Source organism: Gossypium hirsutum, chromosome A06 (genome assembly GCF_007990345.1).
Source record: "Gossypium hirsutum isolate 1008001.06 chromosome A06, Gossypium_hirsutum_v2.1, whole genome shotgun sequence".
Lineage (NCBI taxonomy): Eukaryota > Viridiplantae > Streptophyta > Magnoliopsida > Malvales > Malvaceae > Gossypium > Gossypium hirsutum.
In genome coordinates, this window is record NC_053429.1 from 42,330,438 (window position 1) to 42,352,890 (window position 22,453).

Consider the following 22,453-nt stretch of genomic DNA (forward strand, 5'->3'; position numbering starts at 1 on the left):
CAAGAAATTCCTTCTGTTTTGATCAACAAATCTCTGACTGATATACTTTTTCCGAAACTCAGTTTGGAAAAACTCCCAAGTTACTTGCTCTCGGGGCACAACAGAAGTCAGAGTACTCCACCAATAGTAGGCAGAATCGCGTAGCAAGGAGATAGTACACTTTAGGCATTCATCGGGTGTACAAGATAGCTCATCGAGTACCCGGATAGTGTTGTCCAACCAAAATTCAGCTTGCTCGGCATCGTCGCTATCCGTAGCCTTAAATTCAGTAGCCCTATGTTTTCGAATTCTGTCAACTGGGGGCTTATTTGACCTTATTTGGTCAGTTACCGGAGGTATTGTAGGTGCGGGGGTGGTATTAGTCGGGAATGGAAGTTGTGGAACAGCCGTATTAGTTCGAATGTATTGGTTGAACCAATCATTCATCACGCTATAGAAAGCTTGTCTAGCTTCCTCATTCGGGTTACTAGCATTAGGTTGAGAGTCCGCCGGCGCTGTCCCTTGTGCGGGAGCAGGCGCTACACTCTCAAGATCATCAGCTACCTCTCGGTCGGGATCGGGATCCATTACTATAAATAAACACATTTACAATTGTCAGAAATCACCACACTATCAAGTAATCACATAAAATGGCATGTATAGCTAGACCCAACGCATTACGGTAGTCCTAGAATTGACTAAACCGTAGCTTTGATACCAATCAAATGTAACACCCCGAACCCGAGACCGACACCGGAGTCGAACACGAGGTGTTAACAGACTTTAAACCCCTTATAAAAATATTTCTCAGACACTGCCAATCTGCGTACTAGTCGCTTTAAAAATCATATCTTGAGTTTCACAACTCGAAAATCAGTTTCGTAATTTTTCCCTGAAACTAGACTCATATGCCCATCTACATATTTTTTTCTAGAATTTTTGGTCAGGCCAATTAGTACAGTTTATTAGTCAAAGTCTCCCATGTTACAGGGATCGACTACCCTGACCTTTGCACATTACGACTTGGATATCTCCTTGTACAGGGCTCCAATACTGATGCCGTTTGTTTCTATAGAAACTAGACTCAGAGAGGAATCTATCCATATATGGTATGACTCCTAATTATCTCTGGTTAATTTGTAATGAATTTCCAAAGTCGGAACAGGAAATTCAGAAACCGTTCTGGCCCTGTCTCACGAGAACCTGAATATTCCTTAACATACTATCCGTATGATTGTTTCGTTACTTTCCTATGAAAGTAGATTCATCAAGGTTTGTTTACATAATTTATTCACTATTTAATTCCCTTCCTACTATTTTTAGTGATTTTCCAAATCTACATCACTGCTGCTGTCAGCATCTGCCTTTAAGGTAGACTTTACCTATTTCATGGTTTCCATGATTCAACTAGCCCTTTTTGCATAAATAGCACAATTTATGAAAGTGATTAACCATCCCCATGGCCAATCCTTGTCAAGCATATCCACACCAAATGATTATAACAATATACTCAAACACATATAAGCCATTTTCGCATGGCTATCCAAAATTTATACATGTCCAAAGGGTCCACGACCCACAACAAACGGGTAGTCCTATACATGCCATTTCGAAGTTCAACCAAAATTGTACCAAAAAGGGGCTTTGATAGTGTGGGCGACTTTGACCTCAAGATCCCGAGTCCGATAGCTGGAGAACCAAATCTATAAAACAGAGGAGCAATGAAACGGAGTAAGCAATTTATGCTTAGTAAGTTTTGAGCAAGGAATTCCAGCACAACAAAAGTATAGCATTCATATAGCTAAACGGATAATTTCATATGCACAAATTTACGATATCGTACTTGCTTCACATTATCAACCCTTATGTACATACACAAAAGATCAACTCAGCCAAAGGCCGGTAGCTCGTTTATCCACTGAGCGAATACTTATTTGTAAGGGCTCAACTAAATTCGAGCACATATGAAACATACCTCAATGTTGGGATGTTTCGAGAGTATTAACTGGAATTTTACAGCAAGTTCATTCATTCCCAAATCAAGTACCTTCGAAATTTAACCGGATATAGCTCCTCGTTCAAATGCCTTCGGGACATAGCCCGGTTATAGTAATTCGCACAAATGCCTTCGGGACTTAACCCGGATTTAGTAACTCGCACAAATGCCTTCGGGACTTAACACTTAACCCGGATTTAGTAACTCGCACAAATGCCTTCGGGACTTAACCCGGATTTAGTAACTCGCACAAATGCCTTCGGGCTTAGCCCGGAATTAGTATCTCGCACAAATGCCTTCGGATCTTAGTCCGGATATTGTCACTTAGCAGAAGCCTTCGGGACTTAGCCCGGACAGCATTCAAATAACCATGCACATTTAACAATAAATCATGGCCCATTCATATTTCATTTTCGTTAGCAAAACTCAAACACAAGACATTTATCATTCTTGCAAATTCGGCTCAATAGCCACACAAAGAGCATGATTTTAATTTGCTCAAAACATGATCTAATCACATCATAATTTAAGCTCTTTTACTCAAGAACTTACCTCGGGTGTTGTCGAACGATTCCGATAGCTATTCGACCACTTTTTCCTTCCCTTTATCGGATTTAGTTCCCCTTTGCTCTTGAGCTTAATTAAACAAATAAATTGATTTAATCATTTGAGCATCGAAAAGAGGAACACAAGGCACTTAGCCCATATTTATACATTAGACATTAAAGTCACATATGTACGGAATCATGAATCAAACTCAACATTTTAGCTAATTTTTCCCCCTTGGCCGAATATGCATGTCTATTTTGGGGCCGATTTCAACACTTAATACATTCTACAAGTATGGTCACTTGTATTGACTAAACACCCTTTTGTTTCAAGTTCAAAACTTGGCTAATACACACATATACACACTAGTAAAGCATCCTCTCCCTTTCCATCAATTTAACACATGCATTGCTCATTAACATGCAAAAGTTATATTCGGCCTTAGCACACAACATGCTAGCCGATTCTTCTCCATTTAGCAACCAATGCACATATGTGCTCACTCAAGAATGCTAAAAAGGAGGTTCAAGAATCATCAAGCCACCATCACATGCATCATTAACAAGCTTCATATTTAGCATGCAATGGCATTAACACAAACTCCACCTAGGCCGAATCTTAACTCATCCTCATGCCTCATCACCACAACATCAAACATCAACCAAGAATGATGCATCCATGGCCGAGTGTCATTTCCATCACAGAGCAAGATTTAGACCATGGGCTAGGTAGAACTCAAGCTAACAACTAAAACATGCATGCATCTCATGGAACATCATCAAACATACCTTACCCTAGCTACATGCATGGCCGAACCTCTTCAACCTTTCTTCTTCCTTCCTCCTTAAAATTTTTGGCCAAGGATGAACCAAAGGATGAGCATTTTTTTTCTTTGTTTTTTTCTTTCTAGTTTCGGCTAAATGAAGATGAGAAAGGATGAACAAAAATTTTCTCCTTTCTTTTCTTTAGCTCACGGCAATGGGGGGGGAAACAACTACACACATTTTTTTTTGTATTCATCATACTCCTTTTCATTATTTTATGCCCATGCCCCTTATTTTATTTTTTTTCCTACATACCTCACTAGGCCAACATGTTCCCAACATGTTTCCACCCATAGCATGGCCAACCACTAGCTCAAATTTTGGGTAATTTGACATGCAAACCCATCATTTTCACAACATGCATTAATAGGCCATTTTAAATTAGCCTATCATATTTTCACCATGTCTCATATCAATCCCTATTTAATAATTTCTAATGCAATTGGCAAAATTGGAGAATGAAACTTCCACATACTCATGTACACACATAATAAGCATAGAATATGGAAATTAATTATTTTTATGACTCGGTTTTGTGGTCCCGAAACCACTTCCCGACTAGGGTCAATTTTGGGCTGTCACAAACTCTCTATCCTGTGACTGTCCTTGTTGGGATTAATTCATTCTTCTCGTTGGTCACAACCGTCATGCCTCCTTTCTTAGGGACAACCTGTATTGGACTTACCCAAGAACTGTCAGAAATAGGATAAATAAATCCAGCATCTAGAAGTTTAATTACCTTGGCTTTAACAACTTCCTTCATGTTGGGGTTCAATTGTCTTTGAGCTTGCACACACGGCTTGTATTCATCTTCTATCAAAATTTTATGGGTGCAAAAAGAAGGGTTGATTCCTTTAATGTTAGAAAATTTTCAAGCTATGGCCTTTTTATGTTCTTTTAATACTTGGATTAATTCCTCTTTCTCCTTGGGTTGCAAGTTAGAAGCAATAATAACTGGTAATGTAGAATTATTTCCAAGGAATGCTTATTCCAAGTGGTTTGGTAATTGTTTAAGTTCCAGTTTGGAAGGCTCCTCAATAGAGGGTTTTTGCTTAAGTTCATCGTTTATCTTAATGCCCTCATATTCTACTTGTATTGAAGAATGCTCATTAGGTTCATCATCTGTCTCCTCTTCTTGAGCTAGATACAGTTCCGTCGTCTCCTTCTGTACAATTTCCTGAAAAAGAGTCTTGACTAGTATGATCAATAGAGTCAATAACATAACATGAATCATCCTGTTCCCTAGAGAACCTCATAGCATTATAAATTTTAAAGATAATCTCCTCGTCACCTACTCTAAGTACCAATTTACCGTCACCCATATCGATTACAGCCCTAGCAGTGGCTAAAAATGGGCACCCTAAAATTAAGGGTACTTGCACATCTTCATCCATGTCAAGCACAACAAAGTCAACAGGAAATATGAATTTATCTACTTTCACAAGTACGTCTTCTATAATACCCCTAGGATATTTAATAGATCTATCGGCTAATTGAATACTCACCCTAGTAGGTTTAGGTTCCCCAAGACCAAGTTCTTTGAAAATTTTATATGGCATCAAATTAATGCTAGCGCCTAGATCAGCTAGTGCTTTCTCAACATTCAGACTACCAATTAAGCAAGGGATAGTAAAACTTCCTGGATCTTTCAATTTGGTTGGCAGCTTGTTTTGGAGTATGGCTGAGCACTCCTCGTTGAGTTCTACTATAAGTCCTCGAACTTCATTTTATTTATTAGAAGCTCTTTCAAAAATTTTGTGTATGTAGGCATCTGTGAGATGGCTTCAACAAAAGGTAAGTTGATATGTAATTGCTTAAAAAGTTCAAGAAACTTACCGAATTGTGCATCAATATGATCTTTTTTAAATTTTGCTGGGTATGGAACTGGTGGTTTATATTTCTTCGGCATTGGTTTTTCACTATTTTCGGGTTTTTCTTCCCCCCTTTCACTTACCACGACTTCTTGTGTTAACTTCTTTTTAGATTCTGCTAACACTTTCCCACTCCTTAGTGTAACTGCTTGTACATGCTCTTTTGATTTGGTGTTACTAAGTAAACTTCCTAGTGGTCTTTTCGAAATCAATTTGGACAGCTAGCCTATCTGAGTTTCGAGCCCTTGGATCGACGCTTATTGACTTTTAAGTGCTGTCTCAGTGTTCTAAAAACGGGTTTCTGACACCAATATAAAATTTGAGAGCATCTCTTCAAGGTTTGGCTTCTTTTCCTGTTGATAGGGTGGTTGTTGAAAACCTGGGGGATGTTTTGCTCTTTGATTTCCTTAACTACCCCACGAGAAATTGGGGTGGTTTCTCCAACCTGCATTGTAAGTGTTACTATATGGGTTATTTTGGGATCGAGAGTTATTGTTACCTATATATTGGACTTGTTCCTCATTGATGCTAGGGTTGAAGGGTTGATACTCTGTGCATGCTCCTCCTCCATTCGTCTCGCACCTTATTACTGGATGTACCTGAGTAGAACCAAGTAAACCATCAATCCTTTTATTTAGAAGTTCTACCTGGTTTGACAGCATAGTAACCGAATCGGCGTTATAAACGCCTGCTGTTTTAGTTAGCATAGTCCTCATGACTTGCCCCTAATAGTTATTCAGTGACATCTCCTCTATAAACTCATAGGCATCTTCAGGTGTTTTATTATTGATGGTTCCGCCAGCAGCTGCGTCAACCGTTTGTCGAGTCGAAGGATTTAGGCCATTATGGAACGTTTGGACCTGTAGCCAAAGCGGTAACCCATGGTGAGGGAACCTTCTCAGTAAGTCTTTGTATCTCTCCCATGCATCGTAAAGAGTTTCTAAGTCCATCTACACAAACGAAGAGATATCATTATGTAATTTAGCCGTTTTAGCCGGTGAAAAATATTTTAATAGAAATTTTTCGGTTATTTGTTCCCAAGTAGTGATTGACCCTCGTGGTAACGAGTTCAAACACTGTTTAGCTTTGTTCCTCAATGAAAAGGGAAACAACCGAAGACGTATGGCATCATCAGAAACGCCATTGATTTTAAATGTGTCGCATAGTTCCAAAAAGTTTGCTAAGTGAGCGTTGGGATCTTCATCCTGCAAACCATCAAACTGAACAAATTGCTGTATCATTTGAATAGTGTTAGGTTTTAGTTCAAAAGTATTTGCAGCTATAGCAGGTCTAACTATGCTCGATTCAGTTCCTGTTAAAGAAGGTTTAGCATAATCATACATAGTGCGTGGAGCAGGGTTTTGATTAATCACAATTGCAGGAGGTAGCTGATTGTCTTGGTTTTCAGCCATCTCTTCGGTCGGGGGTTGAGTATCGTCCTCTTGCTCGTTCTTTGTGTATCTTAAGCTTCACCTTATTTCCCTTTGGTGTTTGTGAACTCTGTGATCGATTTCTTCGTCAAAAAGTAGTGGTCCTGACGGGCTTCTTCTAGTCATAAACTATGAAAACCTGCCAAGAGAAAGAAAAAGTAAATTTATAAATAATAAAAATAAAATTAAATTGCAAGAGAAATAAATTGCTAAAGTAATAAAAATTGAGGGTTCCTAATATCTTAGTTCCTCGGCAACGGCGCCAAAAACTTGATCGCATAATTTTGTGATAGGTTTTAAATATTTATAATTAATCGTTCTTGAAACTAACTATTATCGCGATGTATGCAAGTGCACCTATCGAGCAGTAGTATAGTTTTAGTAAGACCGGATTGTCAAACCCAAAGGAACTAAAAGTACTAGTAATTACTGTCTTTTTATTATCTAGCTTAAGAATAAAGAGGTTTTGTTTTAACTAACTAATTATCTAAACTAAGAATTCACAGAGACTGGTATTGAGGAATTACTTTTGGGAAAATTGACTGAATTAAGATAATACCTAAGGAAAGATCCACCTAGACTATACTTGTTATTCTGGCTTCGAATCAGACGATTTATTCATTTAACTTGTTCCGTAGAGATCCCTAAGTTATGTTATTATCCCTATTCAAGACTAATAACGTCTAATCCTTAGATTGAATAATTGAAACCTTGTTCTAATTAACACCCTATGTTTGGATTAACTCGATCTATGGATCCCCTTATTAGGTTTCACCCTAATCTGGCAAAATCTTGTCACCTTATGTCTAGGTGTGCAAATAGGTCCACTTAATTCTGATAAATGTACTCTTAGACAGGGTCTATTCCTCCTCTGAATAAAAGCTTATCTTGAATCAGTATCCTGGGATATCAAAATAAGAATTAAGAACATATAATTAAGAACAAGTTAAATATTTATCATATAATTCAGAAAATAATAACAAGATTCGTCTTAGGTTTCATTCCCCTTAGGTATTTAGGGGTTTTAGTTCATAACTAAATACGAAAATATCTCAGAATAGTAAAGAATACAAAACATAAAGAAAACCCAAAACTCCTGAAGGGGAAATTGAGGAGAGATCTTCAGTCTTGATGGTGAATCCGGCTTCTGAGATGGATCAATCGGCTTCCTTGGAGTAATTCCTTACTCCCTATTCTCCCTCTCCTTTTTCTTCCTCCTCTAGGGTGTATTTATAGGCTTTGGAATGCCTAAGAGCCCTCAAAATTAGCCTTTTCTGAATTGGACTCAACTTGGGCTTAGTAGGGACATGCCTGTGTGCAAATACTTCAGGTCGTGCTCGAGCCTGCAAAATTGACATGGCCATGTGGTCTACCCGTGTGAAGAGGTCCAGGCCGTGTTGAATTCGTACTTTGGCCCATTTTCTCCGTTTTTGGCCCGTTTCTTGTTCCTTTCGCTCTCCTATGCTCTCCTAAGTATAAAACATGAAATTAAAGCATTAGGAGCATCGAATTCACCAATTCTAATAGGAAATCATCCATAAAATGCGTTAAACATGGGGTAAAAATATGTATAAATTACTGTTTATCAATTTTCTTTCATAAATATGAACTAAACCCCCTAAATACCTAAGGGGAATGAAACCTAAGACGGATCTTGTTATTATTATCTAAATTATATGATAAATATTTGATTTATTCTTAATTATGTGTTCTTAATTCTTACTTTGATATTCCAGGATATTAATCGAAGTTTTGATGTGCTTATTCAGAGGAGCAAAAGTCTCGGTCTAAGAGTAGATCTAACATAATTAAGCAGAGTTGATTGCACGCCTAGAGATAGGGTGACAAAATTTTGCCAGATTAGGGTGAAACCTAATAAGGGAATCCATAAATTGAGTTAATGCAACACAAGGGGTTTTAATTAGAAAGAGATTTCAATTAATCAACCTAGGGTTAGACATTGTTAGTCTCGAGAGAGATAATAATATAAATTAGGGTTTTCTACGGGTCAAGTCAAATGAATAAATCGTCTAATTTAGAGTCAATAACAAGTGAAGTCTAGGTGGATTTTCTCCTTAGGTATTGTCTGAATCATTTAGTTTTCCCAAAAGTTATTTCCCCAATTCACTTTCTGTGCATTCTTAGTTTAGTAATTAGTTTAGATAAAACAAATCCCTTTATTTTTAGGCTAGATAATAAAAAGAAAGTTAATACTACTACATTTAGTTCCTTTGGGTTTGACATTCCGGTCTTGACATAAGCTATACTACTGTTCGATAGGTGCGCTTGCCTTTGTTGTGATAATAGTTAGTTTCCAAGAACGGTCATTCATAAATTATAAAAGTTATCACGATTCACATCAATCAAGTTTTTGGCGCCGTTGCCGAGGAACTAAGATATTAGGAACACTTAATTTTTATTACTTCAACCATTTATTTTATTGCAATTTAAATTTTATTTTGATTTTTGTTACTAAAATTTCTTTTTCCTTCTAGTAGGTTTTTATCGTTTATGACTAGAAGAAACCTGTCGGGACCATTACTTTTTGATAGTGAGATCGATCGCACAGCTCGTAAAAACCAAAGAGAAACAAGGAGAAGCCTAAGTTACATAGAGAAAGAGCAAGAGGACGATATTTCCATCACAACCGAGGAGATGGCTGAAAATCAAGAAAATCCGCTACCTCCTATGATTGTTGCTGATCGAGTAAATCAGAATCCTGCTCTACGCACTATGTATGATTATGCTAAACCTACTTTAACAGGAACTGAGTCAAGTATAGTTAGGCCTGCTGTTGCTGCAAATAATTTTGAACTAAAACCTAACACAATTCAAATGATACAACAGTTTGTTTAGTTTGATGGTTTGCAAGACGAGGACCCAAACACTCATTTGGAAAATTTTCTGGAATTCTTACGACATTTTTAAAATCAATGGCATTTCTGATGATGCCATTCGCCTTCGATTATTTCCCTTTTCGTTGAGGAACAAAGCTAAACAGTGGTTGAACTCATTACCACGAGGGTCAATCACTACTTGGGAATAAATGATCGAAAAATTCTTACTTAAATATTTTTTGCCAGCTAAAACGGCTAAATTGAGAAATGATATCTCCTCTTTTGTGTAGATATATCTCGGAACACTCTATGATGCACGGGAGAGATACAAGGATCTTTTGAGAAGGTGCCCTCACCATGGATTACCACTTTGGCTACAGGTTAAAACTTTTCATAATGGCCTGAATCCTTTGACTAGACAGATGATTGATGCGACTACTGGTAGGACTAGCAATTATAAGACACCTGAGGAGGCTTATGAATTTATAGAAGAGATGTCACTGAATAATTATCAGTGGCAAGTCATGAGGACAAAGCCAACAAAAGTAGCCGACACTTTTAACGTTGATTCGGTCACCATGCTCTCTAATTAGGTAGTACTTTTGAATAGAAAAATTGATGGTTTACTTGGTTCTTCACAGGTTCACCCAGTAATGCAATGCAATGCAAGTGGAGGAGGAACAAGCAATTCAGAATACCCACCTTATGGCCACAACATGGAAAACGAGCAATTAAATTATATGCGTAATAATCCTTGACCTCAAAATAATCCTTGTAACAAAACTTATAATGCAGGATGGAGGAGCCAGCCAAATTTTTCATGGGGAGGCCAAGGGAATCAGAGACCACCACCCCATCCGGGCTTCCAACAAAAACCTTATCAGCAAAGGAAAAAAAGCCGAACCTTGAGGAGATGCTAACAAAGTTTTCCTCGGTGTCAGAAACTCACTTTCAGAATACTGAAACAACACTTAAGAATCAACAAGCATTGATCCAAGGGCTTGAAACTCAGATAGGATAGCTCGCTAAACTAATTTCTGAATGACCACAAGGTAGCCTACTGAGTAACACTGAATCTAATCCAAGGGAACAACTCAATACGATTACCATTCAAGATAAGGAGGGGTTAGTTGAACCTAAACTAGAACCGAGGCAAGGAATTATGGTAAGTAAAGGTAAAGGTGAGACGCACCACAATGAGAAAAAATCGGTAAGTAGAGATTACAAACCTTGTGTGCCATACCCCATGCGACAAGGAAATACCATACAGATGAACAATTTGGTAAATTCCTTAAACTATTAAAGAAATTGCATATTAACTTACCATTTATTGAAGCTCTTTCACAGATGCTGAACGCAGTTAAATTTTTAAAGGAGCTTTTAGCAAATAAGCAAAAGTTCGATGAGGTGTCATATGTGGAGATGAATGCAGTTTGCTCAGCCATTTTACAGATTAAGCTGGCCAGCAAATTGAAAGATCCAGAGAGTTTTACAATTCCTTGTTTAATTGGTAGCTTAGATGTTAGTAATGCTTCGGCTAATTTAGGGGCTAGTATTAATGTCATGCCCTATAAAATGTTTAAACAACTTGGTCTTAGGAAACCTACACTCGCTAGGATAAGTATTCAATTAGCTGATAGATCTGTTAAATATCCAAGGGGAATTATAGATGACGTACTTGTAAAAGTAGATAAATTTATATTCCCTGTTGATTTCGTTGTGCTTGACATGGATGAGGATGTTGAAGTGCCTTTAATCTTAGGTCGTCCATTGTTAGCCACTGTTAGGGCTATTATTGATGTGGGTAATGGTAAATTGGTACTTAGAGTAGGTGACGAAGAGATTATTTTTAAAATTTATGATGCCATGAGATTTTCTAGGGAACAGGATGACTCATGTTATTTTATTGACTCTATTGATCATGCTACTCAAGATTCTTTTCAGGAAATCGTACATAAGGACACGATAGAACTGTGTCTTGCCCAAGGAGAGGGGGGTGGATGATGATTCTCAGATAGGAATCGAACTAAATTCCAATGAACCCTCCCCAAAACTAGCAGAATATGAGGGTATTAAGGTAAACAATGAACTTAAGCAAAAACCCTCTATTGAAGAACCTCCCAAACTGAAACTTAAACAATTACCGAATCACTTGGAATATGCATTCCTTGGAAATAATTCGACATTACTTCTAATTATTGCATTTAACTTGCAACCCAAGGAGAAAGAGGAATTACTCCAAGTATTAAGAGAGCATAAAAGGGCCATAGCTTGGAAAATTTCTGACATTAAAGGGATCAGCCCTTCTTTTTGCACCCACAAAATTTTAATGGAAGATGAATATAAACCATCTGTGCAAGCCAAAAGACAAGTAAACCCCAACATGAATGAAGTTGTTAAAGCTAAGGTAATTAAACTCTTAGATGCTGGAATTATTTATCCTATTTCTGACAGTTCTTAGGTAAGTCCAGTGCAAGTCGTTCCTAAGAAAGGAGGCATGACTGTTGTAGCCAATAAGAAGAATGAATTAATCCCAACAAGGACAGTCACAGGTTAGAGAGTTTGTATTGACTATAGGAAGCTGAATGATGCCACGAGAAAAGATCACTTCTCCCTTCCATTTATTGACCAAATGTTGGAAAGATTATCAGGTCACATGTACTACTGCTTCTTAGACGGACTCTCTGGCTATTTTCAAATCCCAATAGCTCCTGAAGATCAAGAAAAGACACAATTTACATGTCCATACAATATGTTTGCTTATTGTAGAATGGCTTTTGGATTATGTAATGTTCTTGCTACTTTTCAGCATTGCATGACGGCCATTTTTTACGAACTCGTAGAAGACATCATGGAGGTATTTATGGATGATTTCTCAGTTTTTGGTAACTCTTTCCATCTTTGCCTTAAAAATTTAAAACGAGTCTTAATAAGATACGAGGAAGGAAATCTTGTGCTCAACTGGGAAAAATGTCACTTTATGGTTCAAGAAGGTACTGTGTCAAGACATAAAATTTCTAGTAAAGGGATTGGGGTTGATAAATCTAAAATTGAAGCCATTAAAAAACTACCTCCCCCTAAATCGGTTAAGGCTATTAGAAGCTTTTTAGGACATGCTGGGTTTTATAGAAGATTTATTAAAGATTTTTCTAAAATAGATCAGACTTTGACTAAATTACTATAAAAAGATGTGTCTTTTAATTTCGATCAGGAATGTTTAGAAGCATTTAATACTTTAAAGGATAAATTAACTAAAGCTCCAATTATAATTGCACCTGATTGGAATTCACCTTTTGAACTAATGTGCGATGCAAGTGATTTTATAGTAGGTGCAGTTTTAGGACAACGAAGAGATAAACGTTTTCAACCTATCTACTATGCTAGCAAAACTTTGACAGCCGCACAAGAAAACTACACCACCACGGAGAATGAGTTGCTAGCTGTGGTTTTTGCATTTGATAAATTTAGGCCATATCTAATATTATCTAGAGTTGTCGTTTATACTGACCATTCTGCTCTTCGCTACCTTTTAACTAAGATTGATGCAAAACCCCGACTCATTCGATGGATTTTGTTATTGCTGGAATTTGACTTGGAGATTAAGGATAAGAAAGGAACCGAAAATCTCGCGATTAATCATCTTTCCAGGCTTGAAAATTCAAGTACCAAAGAGCTAGATGAAGTTGAAATAAATGATTCATTTCGTGAAGAACAATTTTTTGCCATATCTGATTTTGAGGTACCCTGGTTTGCAGACATTGCAAATTTTTTAGCCACTAACATTATCCCAAAAGGGTTGACACATCAGCAAAAGAAACGATTCTTTACTGATGTGAAAAACTACTCTTGGGAAGACCTTTTCCTTTTTCGTATATGCGTAGACCAAGTTATTAGGAGATGCATTACAAGGACAGAAGCATTGAAGAACTTGGAACATTGCCACTGAGGACCGACTAGAGGACATTACAATGGGAATAAGACCTCACATAAAATACTCAAATCAGGTTTTTATTGGCCCATTCTATTCAAAGATGCCAACAAGTATGTTACTTCTTGTGACAAATGCCAAAGGACAGGTAATATCTCCAAACATGATGAAATGCCTCAGACATATATGCTTTCATGTGAAATATTTGATGTTTGGGGTATCGACTTCATGGGTCCATTCCCTAGTTCATTTGGGAATAAATACATCTTAGTAGCTGTTGATTATATGTCCAAATGGGTTGAAGCCCAAGATTTAACTACTAATGATGCTAGAGTAGTAGTACGTTTCTTTAAGAAACTTTTCTCTTAATTTGGAACACCTAGAGCAAACATCAGTGATAGGGGTACTCATTTTTGTAACGCCTAATTTGACAAGATCCTTAAGAAATACGAAATTCACCACAAAACAACTACCCCTTACCACCCCCAAACTAGCGGCCAAGTCGAAGCGGCAAATAGAGAGCTTAAACGTATTCTAAAAAAAATAGTAGAATCGAACAGGAAGGATTGGGCGATGAAAGTAGTTGATGCTTTATGGACTTATAGAACTGCTTTTAAGACCCCCATAGGAACATTACCTTACAGACTTGTGTATGGAAAAAGTTGTCATCTACCATTTGAGTTAGAACAAAAGGCATTTTGGGCTATAAAATTTCTAAACCTTGATCCCAAACTTGCAGGTAAAAACAGGTTGATGCAGCTAAACGAGTTAGATGCGTGGCAAACCAATGCATATGAAAATTCACGCCTATACAAGGAAGCAACGAAGCACTACCATAACGCTTGTTTAAGACAACGCAAGCAATTTGAAGTTGGAGATCTTGTCCTGTTGTATAACTCGAGGCTCAAAATTTTCCTTGCGAAGCTCAAATCATGATGGTCAGGTCCTTTCGTGGTCCAAGCTATCTTTCCATATGGCACAGTAGAGGTAAGTCACCCATCACAAGGCACATTCAAGAAAATGGACATCGCCTCAAACTCTACAATGGTGAGAATTTCTAAGACGATAAAGAGGAGCTACGGTTCCATGAACTTCCCTGAATATACCCATAAGGTAGAGTCGAGCTTAGACTCTAAATAAGCTCTTCTCCGGAGGCAACCCGAGTACTAACAATGTTGATTTCTTTAAATTTTTGTTTTTAACATCTAAATCATTAACTGAGTCCTTAAACGCAGGTTTTCCAAATTCACACGACAAGGCACACAGGCGTGCCTTCGGTCGTGTGCCTACTACGGGAGGTGACACGACCGTGATACGGCTGTGGGAGAACAAAGCAAATTTTTTTCCCAACACGGGATTCGATACATTGCCACGGCCATGTGACATGGCTGTGGGCAATCCTGCCAAAACAACATGGGCGTGAGACATGCCCGTGTCTATTAACCGTGGTCAAAACTACCAAATTAGCACGGGCGTACGACACACCCGTGTTATCACCCGTGGTCGAGACTGTCAAAAGAACACAGGCGTATGCATTTATACACGGGTGTTGGAAAAGTGAACCACATCGCGCACGATCGTGCGATACGACCATGTGACCACACGGCCTATACAAACAGGCGTGTCCTTAGGCCGTGTGGTGATTCCTCATTTCATGATAAACACGGGCTGGACGCGAGCCACACGAGCGTGTGACACGACCGTGTGAGACCAGTATTGGGCGACACGACCGTGCCTCTTTTAAACTCGTTTTATTTTTATTTTCTTTACTTTTATTTCTATTAATTTTTGAAGACTCATGTTTTATATCTTTAAACTCTACCTATCTTTATGGTAATCATCGAATTATTACCTTAATTCTCCTTCACAGTAGTGTCTTCTAATTTATCCTTCAGAATCATGCCTTTTCTTTAGCTTTATCTTTAGCTCTCGCTGTAGCTAATCCAAAGATTTCATCCACAATCTCAGGGTAGTTTCACTTCTCTTCCTCTCTTTCGATATTATATTTATATCTCTATTATATATACTTGTACATTGAAGACAATGTACATATTAAGTGTGGGGGGTTATTCATATCATTATCAGAAAAATCCCTGAATTTTGCCTTATTCTCAAATAATCTTCTCATATCATTATTAGAATGAATTTTGATTAATTTATGATTTTTATTGATATGTCTTGGATTAAAACATAGGCATTCATGCATTGATTGTTTAAACTTTAGGGAATTAGAGAATCAAGCAGGATAAGTTGATTTTTTAGAATTAAAATTTTTACGTTCCCTCAAGTTTAGGTATTATCTTGAGCTGAAATTCACAGGTTTAACATCAAAAAGCCATAATTTTCGTGAGATCTTGAGCCTTTAGAGCATATATCATTCCTTTCATGCTCACTTTTATTGATATGTGTTAATATTGAATTGTTATTCTAGAACTTGTTTGATTATGCATGTCAAGACCACACCTTTGATTTGATATGTCAAGATGATAAAGGCACTTAGGTTTAACCCATTCACTCCATAAAAGCCTACCTTCATAATTAACCCTTAGTGAACCACCTTGAGCCTAACAAGCCATTAATTGATTTACCCTCAATATTAACCCATAACCTATTATTGTTGAAATCCCCCAATTAATTTGATCCCTATTTTTGTCGAGATTCGATTTGAATAAATCACTTATCTAAGTTTAATTTTTAGCAAAGTTCTATAATATTTGATTTGTTCTTAAATTTTTTTTATGAAATTATGTAATGCTTAGATTAAAACGATGTTATCCATGAAGAAAAGCTCAATTAGAAATGTAAATTGTCAATTGTAGTATTATTCTAGTTAGGTAATTTTTCAATTCAATCTCGATTCTAACCTTCTTTTTCAGCTTGTGACCACACCCCCTAACCAATGCTAAGTTACAACCCTCTAAAGACCTTTTGATTGATGTATCATCTCAATATATAGTGGTGGAGATTTGATTTTCACGCAAGCTTATGGTAATAACTTTTCATATTGATTGATGAGTGCTTAATTTGTTGTCCTTAAACACCTCGAGTGATTTGAGTGAATCTTTAGTAAGGATGTTGAATTATGTGATATTTTGAATCAAAGCTAATTACTTGGATGAGGGGAAAAACCTATGCTTTCGCAATAAAATGCTCAACTTGGAATGCTTGAAACTTTGATGTCCTTCGAGTTGAATTTTCAATGTATGATTACTTATGGATTATTTTGAGATACTATTGATGAGAATCATAAGTTGAGAAGAATTTATTTTGATTGTGAGGTGAGGATTTTTCTTGAGGACAAGCAAATGCTTAAGTGTGGGGGTATTTGATAAACCGTAATTTATACATATTTTTATCCCATACTTAGAAAATATTTGGATGAATTATCCTTAGATTTGGTGAATTTGATGCTCCTAATCCTTTAATTTCATGGTTTATACTTAGGTGAGCACAGGAGAGTAAAAAGAGCGAGAAACTGGCCAAAAAAGGAGAAAATAGGCCAACGTGGGAAATCAACATGGCCTGGACTTCCTTACATGGGTAGACCACACGCCCGTGTCTATTCAACAGACTCGCACACAGGCGTGTCACACTAGCGTGTCCCTGTCGAGCCCAAGTCTAATCCTATTTTGAAAGGGCCACTCTTGAGGGTTTTGAAGCATTCTAAAGCCTATATAAACACCCCAAGAGGTACCTAGAAAAGACACACGGAGTAGGAGGCAAGGAATTACTCGAAGGAAGCCGGTTGATCCATCTCAGAAGCTGGATTCACCTTCAAGACTGAAGATCTCCCTTCAATTCCCTTCAAGAGTTCTTAGGTTTTCTTTATGTTTTATTATCATTATTCTTTTGAAATGTTTTCTTTCATAAATATGAACTAAACCCCCTAAATACCTAAGGGGAATGAAACCTAAGATGAATCTTGTTATTATTATCTGAATTATATGATAAATATTTGATTTGTTCTTAATTATGTGTTCTTAATTCTCTCTTTGATATTCTAGGATATTAATCCAAGTTTTGATGTGCTTATTCAGAGGAGCAAAAGTCCCTGTCTAAGAGTAGATCTAACATAATTAAGCGGAGTTGATTGCACGCCTAGAGAAAGGGTGACATAATTTTGCCAGATTAGGGTGAAACCTAATAAAGGAATCCATTAATCGAGTTAATGCAACACTAGGGGTTTTAATTAGAAAGATATTTCAAATTAATCAACCTAGGGTTAGACGTTGTTAGCCTCGAGAGAGATAATAATATAAATTAGGGATTTCTACGGGTCAAGTCAAATGACTAAATCGTCTAATTTAGAGTCAATAATAAGTGAAGTCTAGGTGCATTTTTTCCTTAGGTATTGTCCAAATCATTCAGTTTTCCCAAAAGTTATTTCCCCAATTCACTTTCTGTGCATTCTTAGTTTAGTAATTAGTTTAGATAAAACAAATCCCTTTATTTTTAGGCTAGATAATAAAAAGAAAGTTAATACTAGTACTTTTAGTTTCTTTGGGTTCGACATTCTGGTCTTGACATAACCTATACTACTGCTCGATAGGTGCGCTTTCCTTTGTTGTGATAATAGTTAGTTTTCAAGAACGGTCATTCATAAATTATAAAACTTATCACAATTCACATCAATCAAATTCAAACCTTTAAATTAAGAGTTATGTTAGTCTGGGTTTTAGGGACTAAATTGAATAAATTGAAAAATTTGTATGAATTGAAAATTGATTGTGAATTAGTTGATAATTGATAATGCTACATGTTTTATCTTAATCCATAGCTAAAGTGAACCCAGATTCATCAAAAGGGAAAGGAAAATCCAAAGTCATCAACGAGTAGCTTAGAATCTTGATTTGTATTTCTATAATTTAGAACTTAATTATTTATATCATATCCATGATATACTGCATTACATGGTAACGACGTGAATTGGTAATAGCCAATTGAGGTGAGTTTCTATAATGTAAGTTAAATATCAAAATATGGACTAAATTGAATAAAGTACAAATTGTAGGATTTATTTTATATATGAGAATTGGCATGAAAATGTCTTGAAATATGTTATATGTGTTATGAAATCGTGATATTTTGATGAATTGTGATGATCAAATTTTAAATTGAACTTTATATAACAAATCAAAAATTGAATACCTTATTAGTTGTTAAGACCGAGTCGATTATAATTGGCATGCCCTTGGTTAGGTTATTGATTGAAAACAATAATTGCTGGGCAATCTGAGGTTGTAGATTATAAATTGAGCCATTTTTGTTGGGCAATCTAGTGTGACAGTTTATTCAGATTGAGAAAACCATCATTCTCGGGCAATCTGGAGTGGTGTATATACTTTCTTAGCGTCATCGTTACTGGGCAACCCGGGGTCATAGACCCGTGTTTCTGTTTTAAGTCCATGTTGGTTAATAAATTTATAAATGATTGAATTACTTGATTGATATGTGGAATGATATATGAAATGGAAATGCAATAAACAACATGACTTGAAAATGAGCCTTGGGGTCTGATTACGTATTAATGAGTCAATATGTTCAGAAACGATATAAAATATGGTATGAGATGAGAAGTATGAATGTATATAAATGCTAAAGACAAAAAATGATGAATATAAATGTAACTATATATACTGACTAAAATGAATCAAATAGTTTATAGAATTGTTGAGAAATTGCTAAACTTGTAAGCAAATTAAATGAGTTAGTAACTGAAATTGGTTGTATACTTGCCTTTGTGAAAGTGAAAATGGAAGTGTCTTATATAGAATTTTATGGAACTAGATTAAGAATTGAATCTAAGCATGTTGCATAAGTTTCTTTACCTTGACTAGAATCATAGATTTACCATTGTTGTATTTTCTTAGTGTACGATTTTGTTTTCTCCATGCGTAGGTGAAGTAGATTCTCGATCGATTCATGCAGACATCTCAGCATCCAACCATTAATCCCTAACTCAACACAGTTTATATACTTTTTGTTGTAATTATGGTGGCATAAACCTAAGTTAGGTTAAGTTTATTTTGATTCTAAATTCTTGTATCTTTTGAAGTTGGTATGTTAAGGTATAGATTTGGCTAAGTGACATATTTTATTTATAAGTCTTTGGTATATATGTTCTAAATGGTATGAGTGCTTCATATGTTAAAGGTTGGTTTATTATAGGTATGTATGCATAAGTTTTTTAATGTTATGCATTATTTGTTTAAGTTATGAATGATAAGGTACCAGCCTAGTTTAGTTAATGTAATTCATATGTTTAAATTGGTATTAGCTTGTTTCTTATAATAGGTAACCATTATGTAACACCCTTCACCCGTATTCAATGCTGGAATAGGGTTACAGAGTATTACCAGACTTATAACACATATAACTGTACTCTTCTAATGAATTCAATCAATTCATACAATCATCATTCAATCTCAATCAATTAGTCCCTTATAATAGCCTATGAGGCCTTAACATGTTTTAGGAGCGGTTCGGGACTAAACCGATAACTTATAAACTTTCATAAAACTTTGAAAATTTTTCTCAAAGTAGAGTACACATGCCTGTGTCGGCAGGCCATGTGTCTCACACGGCCACTAGACACGCCCATGTCACTAGCCATGTGAAAACAGGGGGTACATACTAACTTGGGTCACACGGCCAACCATACGCCATGTGTCTAGCCCGTATGCCCTTTGAAGTGGCCACACACGCTCATGTGTAAGGCCATGTGCTAGGCCATGCCAACCTATAGGGTATACTGAATTGTACAACACGGCCAAGTCACACGCCCATGTGTGAGATCGTGTGGGGTATACTGACTTCATTTTAATTTTAACACTAGGGGACACATGGCCGTGTAAAATGACCGTGTGTAACATCACCATGTGTCACACAGGACCGAGACACATGCCTGTGTCTCTGCCTATGTGGACAAAAATAGGCTATTTTCAAAGCCATTTACCACCCTATTTTTACATACCTGTACAAACATAATTTGCAACATTATATAACTCGACAGATAGCTAATCCACAACATCTTATACACATATTATACCAATTTCAATCATGCTTTATCAACTTACTTCAATAGAAAAATTCATACACTTCATAAATTCAATATTCAAACCATATGACAACTGAACATGGTATTCAAATACCTAAATTACATTTAAGCATTTCCCATTCATTTACCTATCACATATCAAGGCAACATTTTCATATTTCCATTTCCATCTTCTACGAGCCAAAACATACCATATTTGAATAAATATATGCAACCAAAGCATTATACCATGTTAAGCCAAATCACATGGCTTTAACTTATAGTATAAATTGAACCGAAATCCCCTTCTCAAGTGACCATAACTATCATTTTTATAACTAGCCTATACATGCCATATTTACAAATATCCATAAGTTCAAAGGTACCAATCGACAATTGGATAGTGTGATACGCAACTCTGACTTATCCGAATCAAGTGAGCTATCGAACCTCTATAAAACATGGAAAAGAAATAGAGTAAGCTTTACAACTTAGTAAGCTCGTATTATTCAAATTTTAACTTACCATTTAAAAATAACCGAACAATTAAACAAAGTATATCAAATTCACTAGCCAAATGCCTATACACAAGCATTCATCAACAAGTTAGTCACATAAGTACATGTAATCATTCATTATCTTAATTTAATACTTAATACATTGTATCATTTCAAATTCATATATCATGTACATCATTTTTAACATTTCACTCTCAATCATATAAACAGTAATTCATTCAATAATAGCAACCTCATCCTTTTAAATAGTATTTCATTCATATAACAGAATTTATGTGACAGCCCTAATGTGACCCTAGTCGGAAAGTGGTTTCGGGACCACAAAACCGAATCATAAAAACAATTAATTGTTATATTCTATGCTTATTATGTGTGTACATGCATATGTAGAAGTTTCATTCCCTAATTTTGCCAATTGCATGAGGAATTATTAAATAGGGATCAACATGAGACATGGTGAAATATGATAGGCTAATTTTAAAGGGCTTATTAGTGCATGTCAACACAAGGGTGGACTTGCATGTCAAATTGCCCAATTCCCTTATAGTGGCCGGCCAAGATAGATTGATGATGGGCAATATATTTGTTTGAATTAGATATTATAATAAGAAATTGGGTTATTAGAGATAAAATAAATTAAAGAAAGGAATTAAAAAGGAAAAAGATGAATAAAATAAGGGAGGAAGAAGGAGTGTTCATCCTTTTCCTTGTTACAATTGCCGTGAGTGAGGGAAAGAAAGGTGAAGAAGTTCGGCCATGCTTGTACCTAGGTTGAGGTATGTTTGATGTTATTTTTTTTAAATTCATGCATGTTTTTAGTTGTTAGTTTAAGTTCTACCTAGCCCATGGTTTAAATTTTTGCTATTGATGGAGATGATATTCAGCCATGGGTGTTGTCTTTCTTGGTTGGTGTTTTGATGTTGTGGTGATGAGGCATGAAGATGATTGAGCTTGAGTGTTTAATAAAAAGGATTGGATGTGAGAGTGTGTGAGGAGTAGAAATGATGGGTCTTAGCAACTTCATGAACGTTCGGCTATGGTGCTTAAATATTGTAATTGTGTTTAACCCTAGGATTAATTAGTTATATGGTTAGTATAGGTATGGGTGACCGAATATGAGAGCATGAATAGATGAAGAGTTTGGTGAATCGATATTTGGTGAATTGATATGTGGTAAATGTTAAGTGTTAAATGAAATGGAAATGATAGATTAATGTTGCACATTCGGCTATAGTTAGGCATGTTGATGATTTTATCTTGACTTAGATAATTAGGCATAAAAGGGTGGTAATGAGGTTGAAGTTGTTGAATGGTTAGTTGGGTAACAAATGAAGCATTCGGCCATATGGGGTAAAAAAAATGGGTCAAGTGTTCATGAGATGAAATTTTGTGATTAGATGAATTATAGGTGATAGTATAGATATACATATTCGGCCATCACTTAGGAGCTTATGTGATGTTGAGTTTAAAATTAGCAAAGGTGAT

At 36.3% G+C, this 22,453-nt stretch overlaps 2 non-coding genes across 2 annotated transcripts; one reads left to right on the forward strand and one right to left on the reverse strand.

Annotated features, from left to right (window-relative positions):
- The first annotated feature begins 6,095 nt into the window (after positions 1-6,095).
- Positions 6,096-6,201, forward strand: LOC121231184 (small nucleolar RNA R71). Its single transcript, XR_005929251.1, has one exon. It is a non-coding gene; the product is annotated as a small nucleolar RNA R71 (small nucleolar RNA).
- Positions 6,202-9,743: 3,542 nt separating this feature from the next.
- LOC121231408 (small nucleolar RNA R71) lies at positions 9,744-9,850 on the reverse strand. Its single transcript, XR_005929466.1, has one exon. It is a non-coding gene; the product is annotated as a small nucleolar RNA R71 (small nucleolar RNA).
- Positions 9,851-22,453: the final 12,603 nt, after the last annotated feature.